The following is a 23,848-nucleotide window of genomic DNA, read 5'->3' on the forward strand; positions in this document are numbered from 1 at the left end:
TAACTTACATGGGGTTGACCAAACTTGCAGAAACATGTTTATTTCTGCTGAAAAACACGTTTTGACTCTTTCTGCACACTGGGGTTAAGAGCTGAGTGTGTGGGCTCTTCTGAGCCTTGCTGTTGCATGGGGATTCAGTTGTCTGAAAAAACGCGTTTATTTCGGGCTGAAAAACACGTTTTGAAAAGTGTTCTGTTACTGCCCCATAACTTACATGGGGTTGACCAAACTTGCAGAAACATGTTTATTTCTGCTGAAAAACACGTTTTGACCCTTCCTGCACACTAGGGTTAAGAGCTGAGTGTGTGGGCTCTTCTGAGCGTTGCTGTTACATGGTGATTCAGTTGTCTGAAAAAACGCGTTTATTTCGGGCTGAAAAACACGTTTTGAAAAGTGTTCTGTTACTGCCCCATAACTTACATGGGGTTGACCAAACTTGCAGAAACATGTTTATTTCTGCTGAAAAACACGTTTTGACCCTTTCTGCACACTGGGGTTAAGATCTGAGTGTGTGGGCTCCTCTGAGCCTTGCTGTTACATGGGGATTCAGTTGTCTGAAAAAACGCGTTTATTTCGGGCTGAAAAACACGTTTTGAAAAGTGTGCTGTTACTGCCCCATAACTTACATGGGGTTGACCAAACTTGCAGAAACATGTTTATTTCTGCTGAAAAACACGTTTTGACCCTTTCTGCACACTGGGGTTAAGATCTGAGTGTGTGGGCTCCTCTGAGCCTTGCTGTTACATGGGGATTCAGTTGTCTGAAAAAACGCGTTTATTTCGGGCTGAAAAACACGTTTTGAAAAGTGTGCTGTTACTGTCCCATAACTTACATGGGGTTGACCAAACTTGCAGAAACATGTTTATTTCTGCTGAAAAACACGTTTTGACACTTTCTGCACACTGGGGTTAAGATCTGAGTGTGTGGGCTCCTCTGAGCCTTGCTGTTACATGGGGATTCAGTTGTCTGAAAAAACGCGTTTATTTCGGGCTGAAAAACACGTTTTGAAAAGTGTGCTGTTACTGCCCCATAACTTACATGGGGTTGACCAAACTTGCAGAAACATGTTTATTTCTGCTGAAAAACACGTTTTGACCCTTTCTGCACACTGGGGTTAAGATCTGAGTGTGTGGGCTCCTCTGAGCCTTGCTGTTACATGGGGATTCAGTTGTCTGAAAAAACGCGTTTATTTCGGGCTGAAAAACACGTTTTGAAAAGTGTGCTGTTACTGTCCCATAACTTACATGGGGTTGACCAAACTTGCAGAAACATGTTTATTTCTGCTGAAAAACACGTTTTGACCCTTTCTGCACACTGGGGTTAAGATCTGAGTGTGTGGGCTCCTCTGAGCCTTGCTGTTACATGGGGATTCAGTTGTCTGAAAAAACGCGTTTATTTCGGGCTGAAAAACACGTTTTGAAAAGTGTGCTGTTACTGCCCCATAACTTACATGGGGTTGACCAAACTTGCAGAAACATGTTTATTTCTGCTGAAAAACACGTTTTGACCCTTTCTGCACACTGGGGTTAAGATCTGAGTGTGTGGGCTCCTCTGAGCCTTGCTGTTACATGGGGATTCAGTTGTCTGAAAAAACGCGTTTATTTCGGGCTGAAAAACACGTTTTGAAAAGTGTGCTGTTACTGTCCCATAACTTACATGGGGTTGACCAAACTTGCAGAAACATGTTTATTTCTGCTGAAAAACACGTTTTGACACTTTCTGCACACTGGGGCTAAGAGCTGAGTGTGTGGGCTCCTCTGAGCCTTGCTGTTACATGGGGATTCAGTTGTCTGAAAAAACGCGTTTATTTCGGGCTGAAAAACACGTTTTGAAAAGTGTTCTGTTACTGCCCCATAACTTACATGGGGTTGACCAAACTTGCAGAAACATGTTTATTTCTGCTGAAAAACACGTTTTGACCCTTCCTGCACACTGGGGTTAAGAGCTGAGTGTGTGGGCTCCTCTGAGCCTTGCTGTTACATGGTGATTCAGTTGTCTGAAAAAACGCGTTTATTTCGGGCTGAAAAACACGTTTTGAAAAGTGTTCTGTTACTGCCCCATAACTTTAATGGGGTTGACCAAACTTGCAGAAACATGTTTATTTCTGCTGAAAAACACGTTTTGACCCTTTCTGCACACTGGGGTTAAGAGCTGAGTGTGTGGGCTCTTCTGAGCCTTGCTGTTGCATGGGGATTCAGTTGTCTGAAAAAACGCGTTTATTTCGGGCTGAAAAACACGTTTTGAAAAGTGTTCTGTTACTGCCCCATAACTTACATGGGGTTGACCAAACTTGCAGAAACATGTTTATTTCTGCTGAAAAACACGTTTTGACCCTTCCTGCACACTGGGGTTAAGAGCTGAGTGTGTGGGCTCCTCTGAGCCTTGCTGTTACATGGTGATTCAGTTGTTTGAAAAAACGCGTTTATTTCGGGCTGAAAAACACGTTTTGAAAAGTGTTCTGTTACTGCCCCATAACTTACATGGGGTTGACCAAACTTGCAGAAACATGTTTATTTCTGCTGAAAAACACGTTTTGACCCTTTCTGAACACTGGGGTTAAGATCTGAGTGTGTGGGCTCCTCTGAGCCTTGCTGTTACATGGGGATTCAGTTTTCTGAAAAAAACGCGTTTATTTCGGGCTGAAAAACACGTTTTGAAAAGTGTGCTGTTACTGTCCCATAACTTACATGGGGTTGACCAAACTTGCAGAAACATGTTTATTTCTGCTGAAAAACACGTTTTGACACTTTCTGCACACTGGGGCTAAGAGCTGAGTGTGGGGGCTCCTCTGAGCCTTGCTGTTACATGGGGATTCAGTTGTCTGAAAAAACGCGTTTATTTCGGGCTGAAAAACACGTTTTGAAAAGTGTTCTGTTACTGCCCCATAACTTACATGGGGTTGACCAAACTTGCAGAAACATGTTTATTTCTGCTGAAAAACACGTTTTGACTCTTTCTGCACACTGGGGTTAAGATCTGAGTGTGTGGGCTCCTCTGAGCCTTGCTGTTACATGGGGATTCAGTTGTCTGAAAAAACGCGTTTATTTCGGGCTGAAAAACACGTTTTGAAAAGTGTGCTGTTACTGTCCCATAACTTACATGGGGTTGACCAAACTTGCAGAAACATGTTTATTTCTGCTGAAAAACACGTTTTGACACTTTCTGCACACTGGGGCTAAGAGCTGAGTGTGTGGGCTCCTCTGAGCCTTGCTGTTACATGGGGATTCAGTTGTCTGAAAAAACGCGTTTATTTCGGGCTGAAAAACACGTTTTGAAAAGTGTTCTGTTACTGCCCCATAACTTACATGGGGTTGACCAAACTTGCAGAAACATGTTTATTTCTGCTGAAAAACACGTTTTGACTCTTTCTGCACACTGGGGTTAAGAGCTGAGTGTGTGGGCTCTTCTGAGCCTTGCTGTTGCATGGGGATTCAGTTGTCTGAAAAAACGCGTTTATTTCGGGCTGAAAAACACGTTTTGAAAAGTGTTCTGTTACTGCCCCATAACTTACATGGGGTTGACCAAACTTGCAGAAACATGTTTATTTCTGCTGAAAAACACGTTTTGACCCTTCCTGCACACTAGGGTTAAGATCTGAGTGTGTGGGCTCCTCTGAGCCTTGCTGTTACATGGGGATTCAGTTGTCTGAAAAAACGCGTTTATTTCGGGCTGAAAAACACGTTTTGAAAAGTGTTCTGTTACTGCCCCATAACTTACATGGGGTTGACCAAACTTGCAGAAACATGTTTATTTCTGCTGAAAAACACGTTTTGACCCTTCCTGCACACTGGGGTTAAGAGCTGAGTGTGTGGGCTCCTCTGAGCCTTGCTGTTACATGGTGATTCAGTTGTCTGAAAAAACGCGTTTATTTCGGGCTGAAAAACACGTTTTGAAAAGTGTTCTGTTACTGCCCCATAACTTACATGGGGTTGACCAAACTTGCAGAAACATGTTTATTTCTGCTGAAAAACACGTTTTGACCCTTTCTGCACACTGGGGTTAAGATCTGAGTGTGTGGGCTCCTCTGAGCCTTGCTGTTACATGGGGATTCAGTTGTCTGAAAAAACGCGTTTATTTCGGGCTGAAAAACACGTTTTGAAAAGTGTGCTGTTACTGTCCCATAACTTACATGGGGTTGACCAAACTTGCAGAAACATGTTTATTTCTGCTGAAAAACACGTTTTGACACTTTCTGCACACTGGGGCTAAGAGCTGAGTGTGTGGGCTCCTCTGAGCCTTGCTGTTACATGGGGATTCAGTTGTCTGAAAAAACGCGTTTATTTCGGGCTGAAAAACACGTTTTGAAAAGTGTTCTGTTACTGCCCCATAACTTACATGGGGTTGACCAAACTTGCAGAAACATGTTTATTTCTGCTGAAAAACACGTTTTGACCCTTCCTGCACACTGGGGTTAAGAGCTGAGTGTGTGGGCTCCTCTGAGCCTTGCTGTTACATGGTGATTCAGTTGTCTGAAAAAACGCGTTTATTTCGGGCTGAAAAACACGTTTTGAAAAGTGTTCTGTTACTGCCCCATAACTTTAATGGGGTTGACCAAACTTGCAGAAACATGTTTATTTCTGCTGAAAAACACGTTTTGACCCTTTCTGCACACTGGGGTTAAGAGCTGAGTGTGTGGGCTCTTCTGAGCCTTGCTGTTGCATGGGGATTCAGTTGTCTGAAAAAACGCGTTTATTTCGGGCTGAAAAACACGTTTTGAAAAGTGTTCTGTTACTGCCCCATAACTTACATGGGGTTGACCAAACTTGCAGAAACATGTTTATTTCTGCTGAAAAACACGTTTTGACCCTTCCTGCACACTGGGGTTAAGAGCTGAGTGTGTGGGCTCCTCTGAGCCTTGCTGTTACATGGTGATTCAGTTGTTTGAAAAAACGCGTTTATTTCGGGCTGAAAAACACGTTTTGAAAAGTGTTCTGTTACTGCCCCATAACTTACATGGGGTTGACCAAACTTGCAGAAACATGTTTATTTCTGCTGAAAAACACGTTTTGACCCTTTCTGAACACTGGGGTTAAGATCTGAGTGTGTGGGCTCCTCTGAGCCTTGCTGTTACATGGGGATTCAGTTTTCTGAAAAAACGCGTTTATTTCGGGCTGAAAAACACGTTTTGAAAAGTGTGCTGTTACTGTCCCATAACTTACATGGGGTTGACCAAACTTGCAGAAACATGTTTATTTCTGCTGAAAAACACGTTTTGACACTTTCTGCACACTGGGGCTAAGAGCTGAGTGTGTGGGCTCCTCTGAGCCTTGCTGTTACATGGGGATTCAGTTGTCTGAAAAAACGCGTTTATTTCGGGCTGAAAAACACGTTTTGAAAAGTGTTCTGTTACTGCCCCATAACTTACATGGGGTTGACCAAACTTGCAGAAACATGTTTATTTCTGCTGAAAAACACGTTTTGACTCTTTCTGCACACTGGGGTTAAGAGCTGAGTGTGTGGGCTCCTCTGAGCCTTGCTGTTACATGGTGATTCAGTTGTCTGAAAAAACGCGTTTATTTCGGGCTGAAAAACACGTTTTGAAAAGTGTGCTGTTACTGTCCCATAACTTACATGGGGTTGACCAAACTTGCAGAAACATGTTTATTTCTGCTGAAAAACACGTTTTGACCCTTTCTGCACACTGGGGCTAAGAGCTGAGTGTGTGGGCTCCTCTGAGCCTTGCTGTTACATGGGGATTCAGTTGTCTGAAAAAACGCGTTTATTTCGGGCTGAAAAACACGTTTTGAAAAGTGTTCTGTTACTGCCCCATAACTTACATGGGGTTGACCAAACTTGCAGAAACATGTTTATTTCTGCTGAAAAACACGTTTTGACTCTTTCTGCACACTGGGGTTAAGAGCTGAGTGTGTGGGCTCTTCTGAGCCTTGCTGTTGCATGGGGATTCAGTTGTCTGAAAAAACGCGTTTATTTCGGGCTGAAAAACACGTTTTGAAAAGTGTTCTGTTACTGCCCCATAACTTACATGGGGTTGACCAAACTTGCAGAAACATGTTTATTTCTGCTGAAAAACACGTTTTGACCCTTCCTGCACACTGGGGTTAAGAGCTGAGTGTGTGGGCTCTTCTGAGCCTTGCTGTTGCATGGGGATTCAGTTGTCTGAAAAAACGCGTTTATTTCGGGCTGAAAAACACGTTTTGAAAAGTGTTCTGTTACTGCCCCATAACTTACATGGGGTTGACCAAACTTGCAGAAACATGTTTATTTCTGCTGAAAAACACGTTTTGACTCTTTCTGCACACTGGGGTTAAGAGCTGAGTGTGTGGGCTCTTCTGAGCCTTGCTGTTGCATGGGGATTCAGTTGTCTGAAAAAACGCGTTTATTTCGGGCTGAAAAACACGTTTTGAAAAGTGTTCTGTTACTGCCCCATAACTTACATGGGGTTGACCAAACTTGCAGAAACATGTTTATTTCTGCTGAAAAACACGTTTTGACCCTTCCTGCACACTGGGGTTAAGAGCTGAGAGTGTGGGCTCTTCTGAACCTTGCTGTTACATGGGGATTCAGTTGTCTGAAAAAACGCGTTTATTTCGGGCTGAAAAACACGTTTTGAAAAGTGTTCTGTTACTGCCCCATAACTTACATGGGGTTGACCAAACTTGCAGAAACATGTTTATTTCTGCTGAAAAACACGTTTTGACCCTTTCTGCACACTGGGGTTAAGATCTGAGTGTGTGGGCTCCTCTGAGCCTTGCTGTTACATGGGGATTCAGTTGTCTGAAAAAACGCGTTTATTTCGGGCTGAAAAACACGTTTTGAAAAGTGTGCTGTTACTGTCCCATAACTTACATGGGGTTGACCAAACTTGCAGAAACATGTTTATTTCTGCTGAAAAACACGTTTTGACACTTTCTGCACACTGGGGCTAAGAGCTGAGTGTGTGGGCTCCTCTGAGCCTTGCTGTTACATGGGGATTCAGTTGTCTGAAAAAACGCGTTTATTTCGGGCTGAAAAACACGTTTTGAAAAGTGTTCTGTTACTGCCCCATAACTTACATGGGGTTGACCAAACTTGCAGAAACATGTTTATTTCTGCTGAAAAACACGTTTTGACTCTTTCTGCACACTGGGGTTAAGAGCTGAGTGTGTGGGCTCTTCTGAGCCTTGCTGTTGCATGGGGATTCAGTTGTCTGAAAAAACGCGTTTATTTCGGGCTGAAAAACACGTTTTGAAAAGTGTTCTGTTACTGCCCCATAACTTACATGGGGTTGACCAAACTTGCAGAAACATGTTTATTTCTGCTGAAAAACACGTTTTGACCCTTCCTGCACACTAGGGTTAAGAGCTGAGTGTGTGGGCTCTTCTGAGCGTTGCTGTTACATGGTGATTCAGTTGTCTGAAAAAACGCGTTTATTTCGGGCTGAAAAACACGTTTTGAAAAGTGTTCTGTTACTGCCCCATAACTTACATGGGGTTGACCAAACTTGCAGAAACATGTTTATTTCTGCTGAAAAACACGTTTTGACCCTTTCTGCACACTGGGGTTAAGATCTGAGTGTGTGGGCTCCTCTGAGCCTTGCTGTTACATGGGGATTCAGTTGTCTGAAAAAACGCGTTTATTTCGGGCTGAAAAACACGTTTTGAAAAGTGTGCTGTTACTGCCCCATAACTTACATGGGGTTGACCAAACTTGCAGAAACATGTTTATTTCTGCTGAAAAACACGTTTTGACCCTTTCTGCACACTGGGGTTAAGATCTGAGTGTGTGGGCTCCTCTGAGCCTTGCTGTTACATGGGGATTCAGTTGTCTGAAAAAACGCGTTTATTTCGGGCTGAAAAACACGTTTTGAAAAGTGTGCTGTTACTGTCCCATAACTTACATGGGGTTGACCAAACTTGCAGAAACATGTTTATTTCTGCTGAAAAACACGTTTTGACACTTTCTGCACACTGGGGCTAAGAGCTGAGTGTGTGGGCTCCTCTGAGCCTTGCTGTTACATGGGGATTCAGTTGTCTGAAAAAACGCGTTTATTTCGGGCTGAAAAACACGTTTTGAAAAGTGTTCTGTTACTGCCCCATAACTTACATGGGGTTGACCAAACTTGCAGAAACATGTTTATTTCTGCTGAAAAACACGTTTTGACCCTTCCTGCACACTGGGGTTAAGAGCTGAGTGTGTGGGCTCCTCTGAGCCTTGCTGTTACATGGTGATTCAGTTGTCTGAAAAAACGCGTTTATTTCGGGCTGAAAAACACGTTTTGAAAAGTGTTCTGTTACTGCCCCATAACTTTAATGGGGTTGACCAAACTTGCAGAAACATGTTTATTTCTGCTGAAAAACACGTTTTGACCCTTTCTGCACACTGGGGTTAAGAGCTGAGTGTGTGGGCTCTTCTGAGCCTTGCTGTTGCATGGGGATTCAGTTGTCTGAAAAAACGCGTTTATTTCGGGCTGAAAAACACGTTTTGAAAAGTGTTCTGTTACTGCCCCATAACTTACATGGGGTTGACCAAACTTGCAGAAACATGTTTATTTCTGCTGAAAAACACGTTTTGACCCTTCCTGCACACTGGGGTTAAGAGCTGAGTGTGTGGGCTCCTCTGAGCCTTGCTGTTACATGGTGATTCAGTTGTTTGAAAAAACGCGTTTATTTCGGGCTGAAAAACACGTTTTGAAAAGTGTTCTGTTACTGCCCCATAACTTACATGGGGTTGACCAAACTTGCAGAAACATGTTTATTTCTGCTGAAAAACACGTTTTGACCCTTTCTGAACACTGGGGTTAAGATCTGAGTGTGTGGGCTCCTCTGAGCCTTGCTGTTACATGGGGATTCAGTTTTCTGAAAAAACGCGTTTATTTCGGGCTGAAAAACACGTTTTGAAAAGTGTGCTGTTACTGTCCCATAACTTACATGGGGTTGACCAAACTTGCAGAAACATGTTTATTTCTGCTGAAAAACACGTTTTGACACTTTCTGCACACTGGGGCTAAGAGCTGAGTGTGTGGGCTCCTCTGAGCCTTGCTGTTACATGGGGATTCAGTTGTCTGAAAAAACGCGTTTATTTCGGGCTGAAAAACACGTTTTGAAAAGTGTTCTGTTACTGCCCCATAACTTACATGGGGTTGACCAAACTTGCAGAAACATGTTTATTTCTGCTGAAAAACACGTTTTGACTCTTTCTGCACACTGGGGTTAAGAGCTGAGTGTGTGGGCTCCTCTGAGCCTTGCTGTTACATGGTGATTCAGTTGTCTGAAAAAACGCGTTTATTTCGGGCTGAAAAACACGTTTTGAAAAGTGTTCTGTTACTGCCCCATAACTTACATGGGGTTGACCAAACTTGCAGAAACATGTTTATTTCTGCTGAAAAACACGTTTTGAATCTTTCTGCACACTGGGGTTAAGAGCTGAGTGTGTGGGCTCTTCTGAGCCTTGCTGTTGCATGGGGATTCAGTTGTCTGAAAAAACGCGTTTATTTCGGGCTGAAAAACACGTTTTGAAAAGTGTTCTGTTACTGCCCCATAACTTACATGGGGTTGACCAAACTTGCAGAAACATGTTTATTTCTGCTGAAAAACACGTTTTGACCCTTCCTGCACACTGGGGTTAAGAGCTGAGAGTGTGGGCTCTTCTGAACCTTGTTGTTACATGGGGATTCAGTTGTCTGAAAAAACGCGTTTATTTCGGGCTGAAAAACACGTTTTGAAAAGTGTTCTGTTACTTCCCCATAACTTACATGGGGTTAACCAAACTTGCAGAAACATGTTTATTTCTGCTGAAAAACACGTTTTTACCCTTTCTGCACACTAGGGTTAAGATCTGAGTGTGTGGGCTCCTCTGAGCCTTGCTGTTACATGGGGATTCAGTTGTCTGAAAAAACGCGTTTATTTCGGGCTGAAAAACACGTTTTGAAAAGTGTGCTGTTACTGTCCCATAACTTACATGGGGTTGACCAAACTTGCAGAAACATGTTTATTTCTGCTGAAAAACACGTTTTGACCCTTTCTGCACACTGGGGCTAAGAGCTGAGTGTGTGGGCTCCTCTGAGCCTTGCTGTTACATGGGGATTCAGTTGTCTGAAAAAACGCGTTTATTTCGGGCTGAAAAACACGTTTTGAAAAGTGTTCTGTTACTGCCCCATAACTTACATGGGGTTGACCAAACTTGCAGAAACATGTTTATTTCTGCTGAAAAACACGTTTTGACTCTTTCTGCACACTGGGGTTAAGAGCTGAGTGTGTGGGCTCTTCTGAGCCTTGCTGTTGCATGGGGATTCAGTTGTCTGAAAAAACGCGTTTATTTCGGGCTGAAAAACACGTTTTGAAAAGTGTTCTGTTACTGCCCCATAACTTACATGGGGTTGACCAAACTTGCAGAAACATGTTTATTTCTGCTGAAAAACACGTTTTGACCCTTCCTGCACACTGGGGTTAAGAGCTGAGTGTGTGGGCTCTTCTGAGCCTTGCTGTTGCATGGGGATTCAGTTGTCTGAAAAAACGCGTTTATTTCGGGCTGAAAAACACGTTTTGAAAAGTGTTCTGTTACTGCCCCATAACTTACATGGGGTTGACCAAACTTGCAGAAACATGTTTATTTCTGCTGAAAAACACGTTTTGACTCTTTCTGCACACTGGGGTTAAGAGCTGAGTGTGTGGGCTCTTCTGAGCCTTGCTGTTGCATGGGGATTCAGTTGTCTGAAAAAACGCGTTTATTTCGGGCTGAAAAACACGTTTTGAAAAGTGTTCTGTTACTGCCCCATAACTTACATGGGGTTGACCAAACTTGCAGAAACATGTTTATTTCTGCTGAAAAACACGTTTTGACCCTTCCTGCACACTGGGGTTAAGAGCTGAGAGTGTGGGCTCTTCTGAACCTTGCTGTTACATGGGGATTCAGTTGTCTGAAAAAACGCGTTTATTTCGGGCTGAAAAACACGTTTTGAAAAGTGTTCTGTTACTGCCCCATAACTTACATGGGGTTGACCAAACTTGCAGAAACATGTTTATTTCTGCTGAAAAACACGTTTTGACCCTTTCTGCACACTGGGGTTAAGATCTGAGTGTGTGGGCTCCTCTGAGCCTTGCTGTTACATGGGGATTCAGTTGTCTGAAAAAACGCGTTTATTTCGGGCTGAAAAACACGTTTTGAAAAGTGTGCTGTTACTGTCCCATAACTTACATGGGGTTGACCAAACTTGCAGAAACATGTTTATTTCTGCTGAAAAACACGTTTTGACACTTTCTGCACACTGGGGCTAAGAGCTGAGTGTGTGGGCTCCTCTGAGCCTTGCTGTTACATGGGGATTCAGTTGTCTGAAAAAACGCGTTTATTTCGGGCTGAAAAACACGTTTTGAAAAGTGTTCTGTTACTGCCCCATAACTTACATGGGGTTGACCAAACTTGCAGAAACATGTTTATTTCTGCTGAAAAACACGTTTTGACTCTTTCTGCACACTGGGGTTAAGAGCTGAGTGTGTGGGCTCTTCTGAGCCTTGCTGTTGCATGGGGATTCAGTTGTCTGAAAAAACGCGTTTATTTCGGGCTGAAAAACACGTTTTGAAAAGTGTTCTGTTACTGCCCCATAACTTACATGGGGTTGACCAAACTTGCAGAAACATGTTTTTTTCTGCTGAAAAACACGTTTTGACCCTTTCTGCACACTGGGGTTAAGATCTGAGTGTGTGGGCTCCTCTGAGCCTTGCTGTTACATGGGGATTCAGTTGTCTGAAAAAACGCGTTTATTTCGGGCTGAAAAACACGTTTTGAAAAGTGTTCTGTTACTGCCCCATAACTTACATGGGGTTGACCAAACTTGCAGAAACATGTTTATTTCTGCTGAAAAACACGTTTTGACCCTTCCTGCACACTGGGGTTAAGAGCTGAGTGTGTGGGCTCCTCTGAGCCTTGCTGTTACATGGTGATTCAGTTGTCTGAAAAAACGCGTTTATTTCGGGCTGAAAAACACGTTTTGAAAAGTGTTCTGTTACTGCCCCATAACTTACATGGGGTTGACCAAACTTGCAGAAACATGTTTATTTCTGCTGAAAAACACGTTTTGACCCTTTCTGCACACTGGGGTTAAGATCTGAGTGTGTGGGCTCCTCTGAGCCTTGCTGTTACATGGGGATTCAGTTGTCTGAAAAAACGCGTTTATTTCGGGCTGAAAAACACGTTTTGAAAAGTGTGCTGTTACTGTCCCATAACTTACATGGGGTTGACCAAACTTGCAGAAACATGTTTATTTCTGCTGAAAAACACGTTTTGACCCTTTCTGCACACTGGGGTTAAGATCTGAGTGTGTGGGCTCCTCTGAGCCTTGCTGTTACATGGGGATTCAGTTGTCTGAAAAAACGCGTTTATTTCGGGCTGAAAAACACGTTTTGAAAAGTGTGCTGTTACTGTCCCATAACTTACATGGGGTTGACCAAACTTGCAGAAACATGTTTATTTCTGCTGAAAAACACGTTTTGACACTTTCTGCACACTGGGGCTAAGAGCTGAGTGTGTGGGCTCCTCTGAGCCTTGCTGTTACATGGGGATTCAGTTGTCTGAAAAAACGCGTTTATTTCGGGCTGAAAAACACGTTTTGAAAAGTGTTCTGTTACTGCCCCATAACTTACATGGGGTTGACCAAACTTGCAGAAACATGTTTATTTCTGCTGAAAAACACGTTTTGACCCTTCCTGCACACTGGGGTTAAGAGCTGAGTGTGTGGGCTCCTCTGAGCCTTGCTGTTACATGGTGATTCAGTTGTCTGAAAAAACGCGTTTATTTCGGGCTGAAAAACACGTTTTGAAAAGTGTTCTGTTACTGCCCCATAACTTTAATGGGGTTGACCAAACTTGCAGAAACATGTTTATTTCTGCTGAAAAACACGTTTTGACCCTTTCTGCACACTGGGGTTAAGAGCTGAGTGTGTGGGCTCTTCTGAGCCTTGCTGTTGCATGGGGATTCAGTTGTCTGAAAAAACGCGTTTATTTCGGGCTGAAAAACACGTTTTGAAAAGTGTTCTGTTACTGCCCCATAACTTACATGGGGTTGACCAAACTTGCAGAAACATGTTTATTTCTGCTGAAAAACACGTTTTGACCCTTCCTGCACACTGGGGTTAAGAGCTGAGTGTGTGGGCTCCTCTGAGCCTTGCTGTTACATGGTGATTCAGTTGTTTGAAAAAACGCGTTTATTTCGGGCTGAAAAACACGTTTTGAAAAGTGTTCTGTTACTGCCCCATAACTTACATGGGGTTGACCAAACTTGCAGAAACATGTTTATTTCTGCTGAAAAACACGTTTTGACCCTTTCTGAACACTGGGGTTAAGATCTGAGTGTGTGGGCTCCTCTGAGCCTTGCTGTTACATGGGGATTCAGTTTTCTGAAAAAACGCGTTTATTTCGGGCTGAAAAACACGTTTTGAAAAGTGTGCTGTTACTGTCCCATAACTTACATGGGGTTGACCAAACTTGCAGAAACATGTTTATTTCTGCTGAAAAACACGTTTTGACACTTTCTGCACACTGGGGCTAAGAGCTGAGTGTGTGGGCTCCTCTGAGCCTTGCTGTTACATGGGGATTCAGTTGTCTGAAAAAACGCGTTTATTTCGGGCTGAAAAACACGTTTTGAAAAGTGTTCTGTTACTGCCCCATAACTTACATGGGGTTGACCAAACTTGCAGAAACATGTTTATTTCTGCTGAAAAACACGTTTTGACTCTTTCTGCACACTGGGGTTAAGAGCTGAGTGTGTGGTCTCCTCTGAGCCTTGCTGTTACATGGTGATTCAGTTGTCTGAAAAAACGCGTTTATTTCGGGCTGAAAAACACGTTTTGAAAAGTGTGCTGTTACTGTCCCATAACTTACATGGGGTTGACCAAACTTGCAGAAACATGTTTATTTCTGCTGAAAAACACGTTTTGACCCTTTCTGCACACTGGGGCTAAGAGCTGAGTGTGTGGGCTCCTCTGAGCCTTGCTGTTACATGGGGATTCAGTTGTCTGAAAAAACGCGTTTATTTCAGGCTGAAAAACACGTTTTGAAAAGTGTTCTGTTACTGCCCCATAACTTACATGGGGTTGACCAAACTTGCAGAAACATGTTTATTTCTGCTGAAAAACACGTTTTGACTCTTTCTGCACACTGGGGTTAAGAGCTGAGTGTGTGGGCTCTTCTGAGCCTTGCTGTTGCATGGGGATTCAGTTGTCTGAAAAAACGCGTTTATTTCGGGCTGAAAAACACGTTTTGAAAAGTGTTCTGTTACTGCCCCATAACTTACATGGGGTTGACCAAACTTGCAGAAACATGTTTATTTCTGCTGAAAAACACGTTTTGACCCTTCCTGCACACTGGGGTTAAGAGCTGAGTGTGTGGGCTCTTCTGAGCCTTGCTGTTGCATGGGGATTCAGTTGTCTGAAAAAACGCGTTTATTTCGGGCTGAAAAACACGTTTTGAAAAGTGTTCTGTTACTGCCCCATAACTTACATGGGGTTGACCAAACTTGCAGAAACATGTTTATTTCTGCTGAAAAACACGTTTTGACTCTTTCTGCACACTGGGGTTAAGAGCTGAGTGTGTGGGCTCTTCTGAGCCTTGCTGTTGCATGGGGATTCAGTTGTCTGAAAAAACGCGTTTATTTCGGGCTGAAAAACACGTTTTGAAAAGTGTTCTGTTACTGCCCCATAACTTACATGGGGTTGACCAAACTTGCAGAAACATGTTTATTTCTGCTGAAAAACACGTTTTGACCCTTCCTGCACACTGGGGTTAAGAGCTGAGAGTGTGGGCTCTTCTGAACCTTGCTGTTACATGGGGATTCAGTTGTCTGAAAAAACGCGTTTATTTCGGGCTGAAAAACACGTTTTGAAAAGTGTTCTGTTACTGCCCCATAACTTACATGGGGTTGACCAAACTTGCAGAAACATGTTTATTTCTGCTGAAAAACACGTTTTGACCCTTTCTGCACACTGGGGTTAAGATCTGAGTGTGTGGGCTCCTCTGAGCCTTGCTGTTACATGGGGATTCAGTTGTCTGAAAAAACGCGTTTATTTCGGGCTGAAAAACACGTTTTGAAAAGTGTGCTGTTACTGTCCCATAACTTACATGGGGTTGACCAAACTTGCAGAAACATGTTTATTTCTGCTGAAAAACACGTTTTGACACTTTCTGCACACTGGGGCTAAGAGCTGAGTGTGTGGGCTCCTCTGAGCCTTGCTGTTACATGGGGATTCAGTTGTCTGAAAAAACGCGTTTATTTCGGGCTGAAAAACACGTTTTGAAAAGTGTTCTGTTACTGCCCCATAACTTACATGGGGTTGACCAAACTTGCAGAAACATGTTTATTTCTGCTGAAAAACACGTTTTGACTCTTTCTGCACACTGGGGTTAAGAGCTGAGTGTGTGGGCTCTTCTGAGCCTTGCTGTTGCATGGGGATTCAGTTGTCTGAAAAAACGCGTTTATTTCGGGCTGAAAAACACGTTTTGAAAAGTGTTCTGTTACTGCCCCATAACTTACATGGGGTTGACCAAACTTGCAGAAACATGTTTATTTCTGCTGAAAAACACGTTTTGACCCTTCCTGCACACTAGGGTTAAGAGCTGAGTGTGTGGGCTCTTCTGAGCGTTGCTGTTACATGGTGATTCAGTTGTCTGAAAAAACGCGTTTATTTCGGGCTGAAAAACACGTTTTGAAAAGTGTTCTGTTACTGCCCCATAACTTACATGGGGTTGACCAAACTTGCAGAAACATGTTTATTTCTGCTGAAAAACACGTTTTGACCCTTTCTGCACACTGGGGTTAAGATCTGAGTGTGTGGGCTCCTCTGAGCCTTGCTGTTACATGGGGATTCAGTTGTCTGAAAAAACGCGTTTATTTCGGGCTGAAAAACACGTTTTGAAAAGTGTGCTGTTACTGCCCCATAACTTACATGGGGTTGACCAAACTTGCAGAAACATGTTTATTTCTGCTGAAAAACACGTTTTGACCCTTTCTGCACACTGGGGTTAAGATCTGAGTGTGTGGGCTCCTCTGAGCCTTGCTGTTACATGGGGATTCAGTTGTCTGAAAAAACGCGTTTATTTCGGGCTGAAAAACACGTTTTGAAAAGTGTGCTGTTACTGTCCCATAACTTACATGGGGTTGACCAAACTTGCAGAAACATGTTTATTTCTGCTGAAAAACACGTTTTGACACTTTCTGCACACTGGGGCTAAGAGCTGAGTGTGTGGGCTCCTCTGAGCCTTGCTGTTACATGGGGATTCAGTTGTCTGAAAAAACGCGTTTATTTCGGGCTGAAAAACACGTTTTGAAAAGTGTTCTGTTACTGCCCCATAACTTACATGGGGTTGACCAAACTTGCAGAAACATGTTTATTTCTGCTGAAAAACACGTTTTGACCCTTCCTGCACACTGGGGTTAAGAGCTGAGTGTGTGGGCTCCTCTGAGCCTTGCTGTTACATGGTGATTCAGTTGTCTGAAAAAACGCGTTTATTTCGGGCTGAAAAACACGTTTTGAAAAGTGTTCTGTTACTGCCCCATAACTTTAATGGGGTTGACCAAACTTGCAGAAACATGTTTATTTCTGCTGAAAAACACGTTTTGACCCTTTCTGCACACTGGGGTTAAGAGCTGAGTGTGTGGGCTCTTCTGAGCCTTGCTGTTGCATGGGGATTCAGTTGTCTGAAAAAACGCGTTTATTTCGGGCTGAAAAACACGTTTTGAAAAGTGTTCTGTTACTGCCCCATAACTTACATGGGGTTGACCAAACTTGCAGAAACATGTTTATTTCTGCTGAAAAACACGTTTTGACCCTTCCTGCACACTGGGGTTAAGAGCTGAGTGTGTGGGCTCCTCTGAGCCTTGCTGTTACATGGTGATTCAGTTGTTTGAAAAAACGCGTTTATTTCGGGCTGAAAAACACGTTTTGAAAAGTGTTCTGTTACTGCCCCATAACTTACATGGGGTTGACCAAACTTGCAGAAACATGTTTATTTCTGCTGAAAAACACGTTTTGACCCTTTCTGAACACTGGGGTTAAGATCTGAGTGTGTGGGCTCCTCTGAGCCTTGCTGTTACATGGGGATTCAGTTTTCTGAAAAAACGCGTTTATTTCGGGCTGAAAAACACGTTTTGAAAAGTGTGCTGTTACTGTCCCATAACTTACATGGGGTTGACCAAACTTGCAGAAACATGTTTATTTCTGCTGAAAAACACGTTTTGACACTTTCTGCACACTGGGGCTAAGAGCTGAGTGTGTGGGCTCCTCTGAGCCTTGCTGTTACATGGGGATTCAGTTGTCTGAAAAAACGCGTTTATTTCGGGCTGAAAAACACGTTTTGAAAAGTGTTCTGTTACTGCCCCATAACTTACATGGGGTTGACCAAACTTGCAGAAACATGTTTATTTCTGCTGAAAAACACGTTTTGACTCTTTCTGCACACTGGGGTTAAGATCTGAGTGTGTGGGCTCCTCTGAGCCTTGCTGTTACATGGGGATTCAGTTGTCTGAAAAAACGCGTTTATTTCGGGCTGAAAAACACGTTTTGAAAAGTGTGCTGTTACTGTCCCATAACTTACATGGGGTTGACCAAACTTGCAGAAACATGTTTATTTCTGCTGAAAAACACGTTTTGACACTTTCTGCACACTGGGGCTAAGAGCTGAGTGTGTGGGCTCCTCTGAGCCTTGCTGTTACATGGGGATTCAGTTGTCTGAAAAAACGCGTTTATTTCGGGCTGAAAAACACGTTTTGAAAAGTGTTCTGTTACTGCCCCATAACTTACATGGGGTTGACCAAACTTGCAGAAACATGTTTATTTCTGCTGAAAAACACGTTTTGACTCTTTCTGCACACTGGGGTTAAGAGCTGAGTGTGTGGGCTCTTCTGAGCCTTGCTGTTGCATGGGGATTCAGTTGTCTGAAAAAACGCGTTTATTTCGGGCTGAAAAACACGTTTTGAAAAGTGTTCTGTTACTGCCCCATAACTTACATGGGGTTGACCAAACTTGCAGAAACATGTTTATTTCTGCTGAAAAACACGTTTTGACCCTTCCTGCACACTAGGGTTAAGAGCTGAGTGTGTGGGCTCTTCTGAGCGTTGCTGTTACATGGTGATTCAGTTGTCTGAAAAAACGCGTTTATTTCGGGCTGAAAAACACGTTTTGAAAAGTGTTCTGTTACTGCCCCATAACTTACATGGGGTTGACCAAACTTGCAGAAACATGTTTTTTTCTGCTGAAAAACACGTTTTGACCCTTTCTGCACACTGGGGTTAAGATCTGAGTGTGTGGGCTCCTCTGAGCCTTGCTGTTACATGGGGATTCAGTTGTCTGAAAAAACGCGTTTATTTCGGGCTGAAAAACACGTTTTGAAAAGTGTTCTGTTACTGCCCCATAACTTACATGGGGTTGACCAAACTTGCAGAAACATGTTTATTTCTGCTGAAAAACACGTTTTGACCCTTCCTGCACACTGGGGTTAAGAGCTGAGTGTGTGGGCTCCTCTGAGCCTTGCTGTTACATGGTGATTCAGTTGTCTGAAAAAACGCGTTTATTTCGGGCTGAAAAACACGTTTTGAAAAGTGTTCTGTTACTGCCCCATAACTTACATGGGGTTGACCAAACTTGCAGAAACATGTTTATTTCTGCTGAAAAACACGTTTTGACCCTTTCTGCACACTGGGGTTAAGATCTGAGTGTGTGGGCTCCTCTGAGCCTTGCTGTTACATGGGGATTCAGTTGTCTGAAAAAACGCGTTTATTTCGGGCTGAAAAACACGTTTTGAAAAGTGTGCTGTTACTGTCCCATAACTTACATGGGGTTGACCAAACTTGCAGAAACATGTTTATTCCTGCTGAAAAACACGTTTTGACACTTTCTGCACACTGGGGCTAAGAGCTGAGTGTGTGGGCTCCTCTGAGCCTTGCTGTTACATGGGGATTCAGTTGTCTGAAAAAACGCGTTTATTTCGGGCTGAAAAACACGTTTTGAAAAGTGTTCTGTTACTGCCCCATAACTTACATGGGGTTGACCAAACTTGCAGAAACATGTTTATTTCTGCTGAAAAACACGTTTTGACCCTTCCTGCACACTGGGGTTAAGAGCTGAGTGTGTGGGCTCCTCTGAGCCTTGCTGTTACATGGTGATTCAGTTGTCTGAAAAAACGCGTTTATTTCGGGCTGAAAAACACGTTTTGAAAAGTGTTCTGTTACTGCCCCATAACTTTAATGGGGTTGACCAAACTTGCAGAAACATGTTTATTTCTGCTGAAAAACACGTTTTGACCCTTTCTGCACACTGGGGTTAAGAGCTGAGTGTGTGGGCTCTTCTGAGCCTTGCTGTTGCATGGGGATTCAGTTGTCTGAAAAAACGCGTTTATTTCGGGCTGAAAAACACGTTTTGAAAAGTGTTCTGTTACTGCCCCATAACTTACATGGGGTTGACCAAACTTGCAGAAACATGTTTATTTCTGCTGAAAAACACGTTTTGACCCTTCCTGCACACTGGGGTTAAGAGCTGAGTGTGTGGGCTCCTCTGAGCCTTGCTGTTACATGGTGATTCAGTTGTTTGAAAAAACGCGTTTATTTCGGGCTGAAAAACACGTTTTGAAAAGTGTTCTGTTACTGCCCCATAACTTACATGGGGTTGACCAAACTTGCAGAAACATGTTTATTTCTGCTGAAAAACACGTTTTGACCCTTTCTGAACACAGGGGTTAAGATCTGAGTGTGTGGGCTCCTCTGAGCCTTGCTGTTACATGGGGATTCAGTTTTCTGAAAAAACGCGTTTATTTCGGGCTGAAAAACACGTTTTGAAAAGTGTGCTGTTACTGTCCCATAACTTACATGGGGTTGACCAAACTTGCAGAAACATGTTTATTTCTGCTGAAAAACACGTTTTGACACTTTCTGCACACTGGGGCTAAGAGCTGAGTGTGTGGGCTCCTCTGAGCCTTGCTGTTACATGGGGATTCAGTTGTCTGAAAAAACGCGTTTATTTCGGGCTGAAAAACACGTTTTGAAAAGTGTTCTGTTACTGCCCCATAACTTACATGGGGTTGACCAAACTTGCAGAAACATGTTTATTTCTGCTGAAAAACACGTTTTGACTCTTTCTGCACACTGGGGTTAAGAGCTGAGTGTGTGGGCTCCTCTGAGCCTTGCTGTTACATGGTGATTCAGTTGTCTGAAAAAACGCGTTTATTTCGGGCTGAAAAACACGTTTTGAAAAGTGTGCTGTTACTGTCCCATAACTTACATGGGGTTGACCAAACTTGCAGAAACATGTTTATTTCTGCTGAAAAACACGTTTTGACCCTTTCTGCACACTGGGGCTAAGAGCTGAGTGTGTGGGCTCCTCTGAGCCTTGCTGTTACATGGGGATTCAGTTGTCTGAAAAAACGCGTTTATTTCGGGCTGAAAAACACGTTTTGAAAAGTGTTCTGTTACTGCCCCATAACTTACATGGGGTTGACCAAACTTGCAGAAACATGTTTATTTCTGCTGAAAAACACGTTTTGACTCTTTCTGCACACTGGGGTTAAGAGCTGAGTGTGTGGGCTCTTCTGAGCCTTGCTGTTGCATGGGGATTCAGTTGTCTGAAAAAACGCGTTTATTTCGGGCTGAAAAACACGTTTTGAAAAGTGTTCTGTTACTGCCCCATAACTTACATGGGGTTGACCAAACTTGCAGAAACATGTTTATTTCTGCTGAAAAACACGTTTTGACCCTTCCTGCACACTGGGGTTAAGAGCTGAGTGTGTGGGCTCTTCTGAGCCTTGCTGTTGCATGGGGATTCAGTTGTCTGAAAAAACGCGTTTATTTCGGGCTGAAAAACACGTTTTGAAAAGTGTTCTGTTACTGCCCCATAACTTACATGGGGTTGACCAAACTTGCAGAAACATGTTTATTTCTGCTGAAAAACACGTTTTGACTCTTTCTGCACACTGGGGTTAAGAGCTGAGTGTGTGGGCTCTTCTGAGCCTTGCTGTTGCATGGGGATTCAGTTGTCTGAAAAAACGCGTTTATTTCGGGCTGAAAAACACGTTTTGAAAAGTGTTCTGTTACTGCCCCATAACTTACATGGGGTTGACCAAACTTGCAGAAACATGTTTATTTCTGCTGAAAAACACGTTTTGACCCTTCCTGCACACTGGGGTTAAGAGCTGAGAGTGTGGGCTCTTCTGAACCTTGCTGTTACATGGGGATTCAGTTGTCTGAAAAAACGCGTTTATTTCGGGCTGAAAAACACGTTTTGAAAAGTGTTCTGTTACTGCCCCATAACTTACATGGGGTTGACCAAACTTGCAGAAACATGTTTATTTCTGCTGAAAAACACGTTTTGACCCTTTCTGCACACTGGGGTTAAGATCTGAGTGTGTGGGCTCCTCTGAGCCTTGCTGTTACATGGGGATTCAGTTGTCTGAAAAAACGCGTTTATTTCGGGCTGAAAAACACGTTTTGAAAAGTGTGCTGTTACTGTCCCATAACTTACATGGGGTTGACCAAACTTGCAGAAACATGTTTATTTCTGCTGAAAAACACGTTTTGACACTTTCTGCACACTGGGGCTAAGAGCTGAGTGTGTGGGCTCCTCTGAGCCTTGCTGTTACATGGGGATTCAGTTGTCTGAAAAAACGCGTTTATTTCGGGCTGAAAAACACGTTTTGAAAAGTGTTCTGTTACTGCCCCATAACTTACATGGGGTTGACCAAACTTGCAGAAACATGTTTATTTCTGCTGAAAAACACGTTTTGACTCTTTCTGCACACTGGGGTTAAGAGCTGAGTGTGTGGGCTCTTCTGAGCCTTGCTGTTGCATGGGGATTCAGTTGTCTGAAAAAACGCGTTTATTTCGGGCTGAAAAACACGTTTTGAAAAGTGTTCTGTTACTGCCCCATAACTTACATGGGGTTGACCAAACTTGCAGAAACATGTTTATTTCTGCTGAAAAACACGTTTTGACCCTTCCTGCACACTAGGGTTAAGAGCTGAGTGTGTGGGCTCTTCTGAGCGTTGCTGTTACATGGTGATTCAGTTGTCTGAAAAAACGCGTTTATTTCGGGCTGAAAAACACGTTTTGAAAAGTGTTCTGTTACTGCCCCATAACTTACATGGGGTTGACCAAACTTGCAGAAACATGTTTATTTCTGCTGAAAAACACGTTTTGACCCTTTCTGCACACTGGGGTTAAGATCTGAGTGTGTGGGCTCCTCTGAGCCTTGCTGTTACATGGGGATTCAGTTGTCTGAAAAAACGCGTTTATTTCGGGCTGAAAAACACGTTTTGAAAAGTGTGCTGTTACTGCCCCATAACTTACATGGGGTTGACCAAACTTGCAGAAACATGTTTATTTCTGCTGAAAAACACGTTTTGACCCTTTCTGCACACTGGGGTTAAGATCTGAGTGTGTGGGCTCCTCTGAGCCTTGCTGTTACATGGGGATTCAGTTGTCTGAAAAAACGCGTTTATTTCGGGCTGAAAAACACGTTTTGAAAAGTGTGCTGTTACTGTCCCATAACTTACATGGGGTTGACCAAACTTGCAGAAACATGTTTATTTCTGCTGAAAAACACGTTTTGACACTTTCTGCACACTGGGGCTAAGAGCTGAGTGTGTGGGCTCCTCTGAGCCTTGCTGTTACATGGGGATTCAGTTGTCTGAAAAAACGCGTTTATTTCGGGCTGAAAAACACGTTTTGAAAAGTGTTCTGTTACTGCCCCATAACTTACATGGGGTTGACCAAACTTGCAGAAACATGTTTATTTCTGCTGAAAAACACGTTTTGACCCTTCCTGCACACTGGGGTTAAGAGCTGAGTGTGTGGGCTCCTCTGAGCCTTGCTGTTACATGGTGATTCAGTTGTCTGAAAAAACGCGTTTATTTCGGGCTGAAAAACACGTTTTGAAAAGTGTTCTGTTACTGCCCCATAACTTTAATGGGGTTGACCAAACTTGCAGAAACATGTTTATTTCTGCTGAAAAACACGTTTTGACCCTTTCTGCACACTGGGGTTAAGAGCTGAGTGTGTGGGCTCTTCTGAGCCTTGCTGTTGCATGGGGATTCAGTTGTCTGAAAAAACGCGTTTATTTCGGGCTGAAAAACACGTTTTGAAAAGTGTTCTGTTACTGCCCCATAACTTACATGGGGTTGACCAAACTTGCAGAAACATGTTTATTTCTGCTGAAAAACACGTTTTGACCCTTCCTGCACACTGGGGTTAAGAGCTGAGTGTGTGGGCTCCTCTGAGCCTTGCTGTTACATGGTGATTCAGTTGTTTGAAAAAACGCGTTTATTTCGGGCTGAAAAACACGTTTTGAAAAGTGTTCTGTTACTGCCCCATAACTTACATGGGGTTGACCAAACTTGCAGAAACATGTTTATTTCTGCTGAAAAACACGTTTTGACCCTTTCTGAACACTGGGGTTAAGATCTGAGTGTGTGGGCTCCTCTGAGCCTTGCTGTTACATGGGGATTCAGTTTTCTGAAAAAACGCGTTTATTTCGGGCTGAAAAACACGTTTTGAAAAGTGTGCTGTTACTGTCCCATAACTTACATGGGGTTGACCAAACTTGCAGAAACATGTTTATTTCTGCTGAAAAACACGTTTTGACACTTTCTGCACACTGGGGCTAAGAGCTGAGTGTGTGGGCTCCTCTGAGCCTTGCTGTTACATGGGGATTCAGTTGTCTGAAAAAACGCGTTTATTTCGGGCTGAAAAACACGTTTTGAAAAGTGTTCTGTTACTGCCCCATAACTTACATGGGGTTGACCAAACTTGCAGAAACATGTTTATTTCTGCTGAAAAACACGTTTTGACTCTTTCTGCACACTGGGGTTAAGAGCTGAGTGTGTGGGCTCCTCTGAGCCTTGCTGTTACATGGTGATTCAGTTGTCTGAAAAAACGCGTT

This window comes from Lepisosteus platostomus, chromosome 9 (genome assembly GCF_059453375.1).
Source record: "Lepisosteus platostomus isolate fLepPlt1 chromosome 9, fLepPlt1.hap1, whole genome shotgun sequence".
Taxonomy (NCBI): domain Eukaryota; kingdom Metazoa; phylum Chordata; class Actinopteri; order Semionotiformes; family Lepisosteidae; genus Lepisosteus; species Lepisosteus platostomus.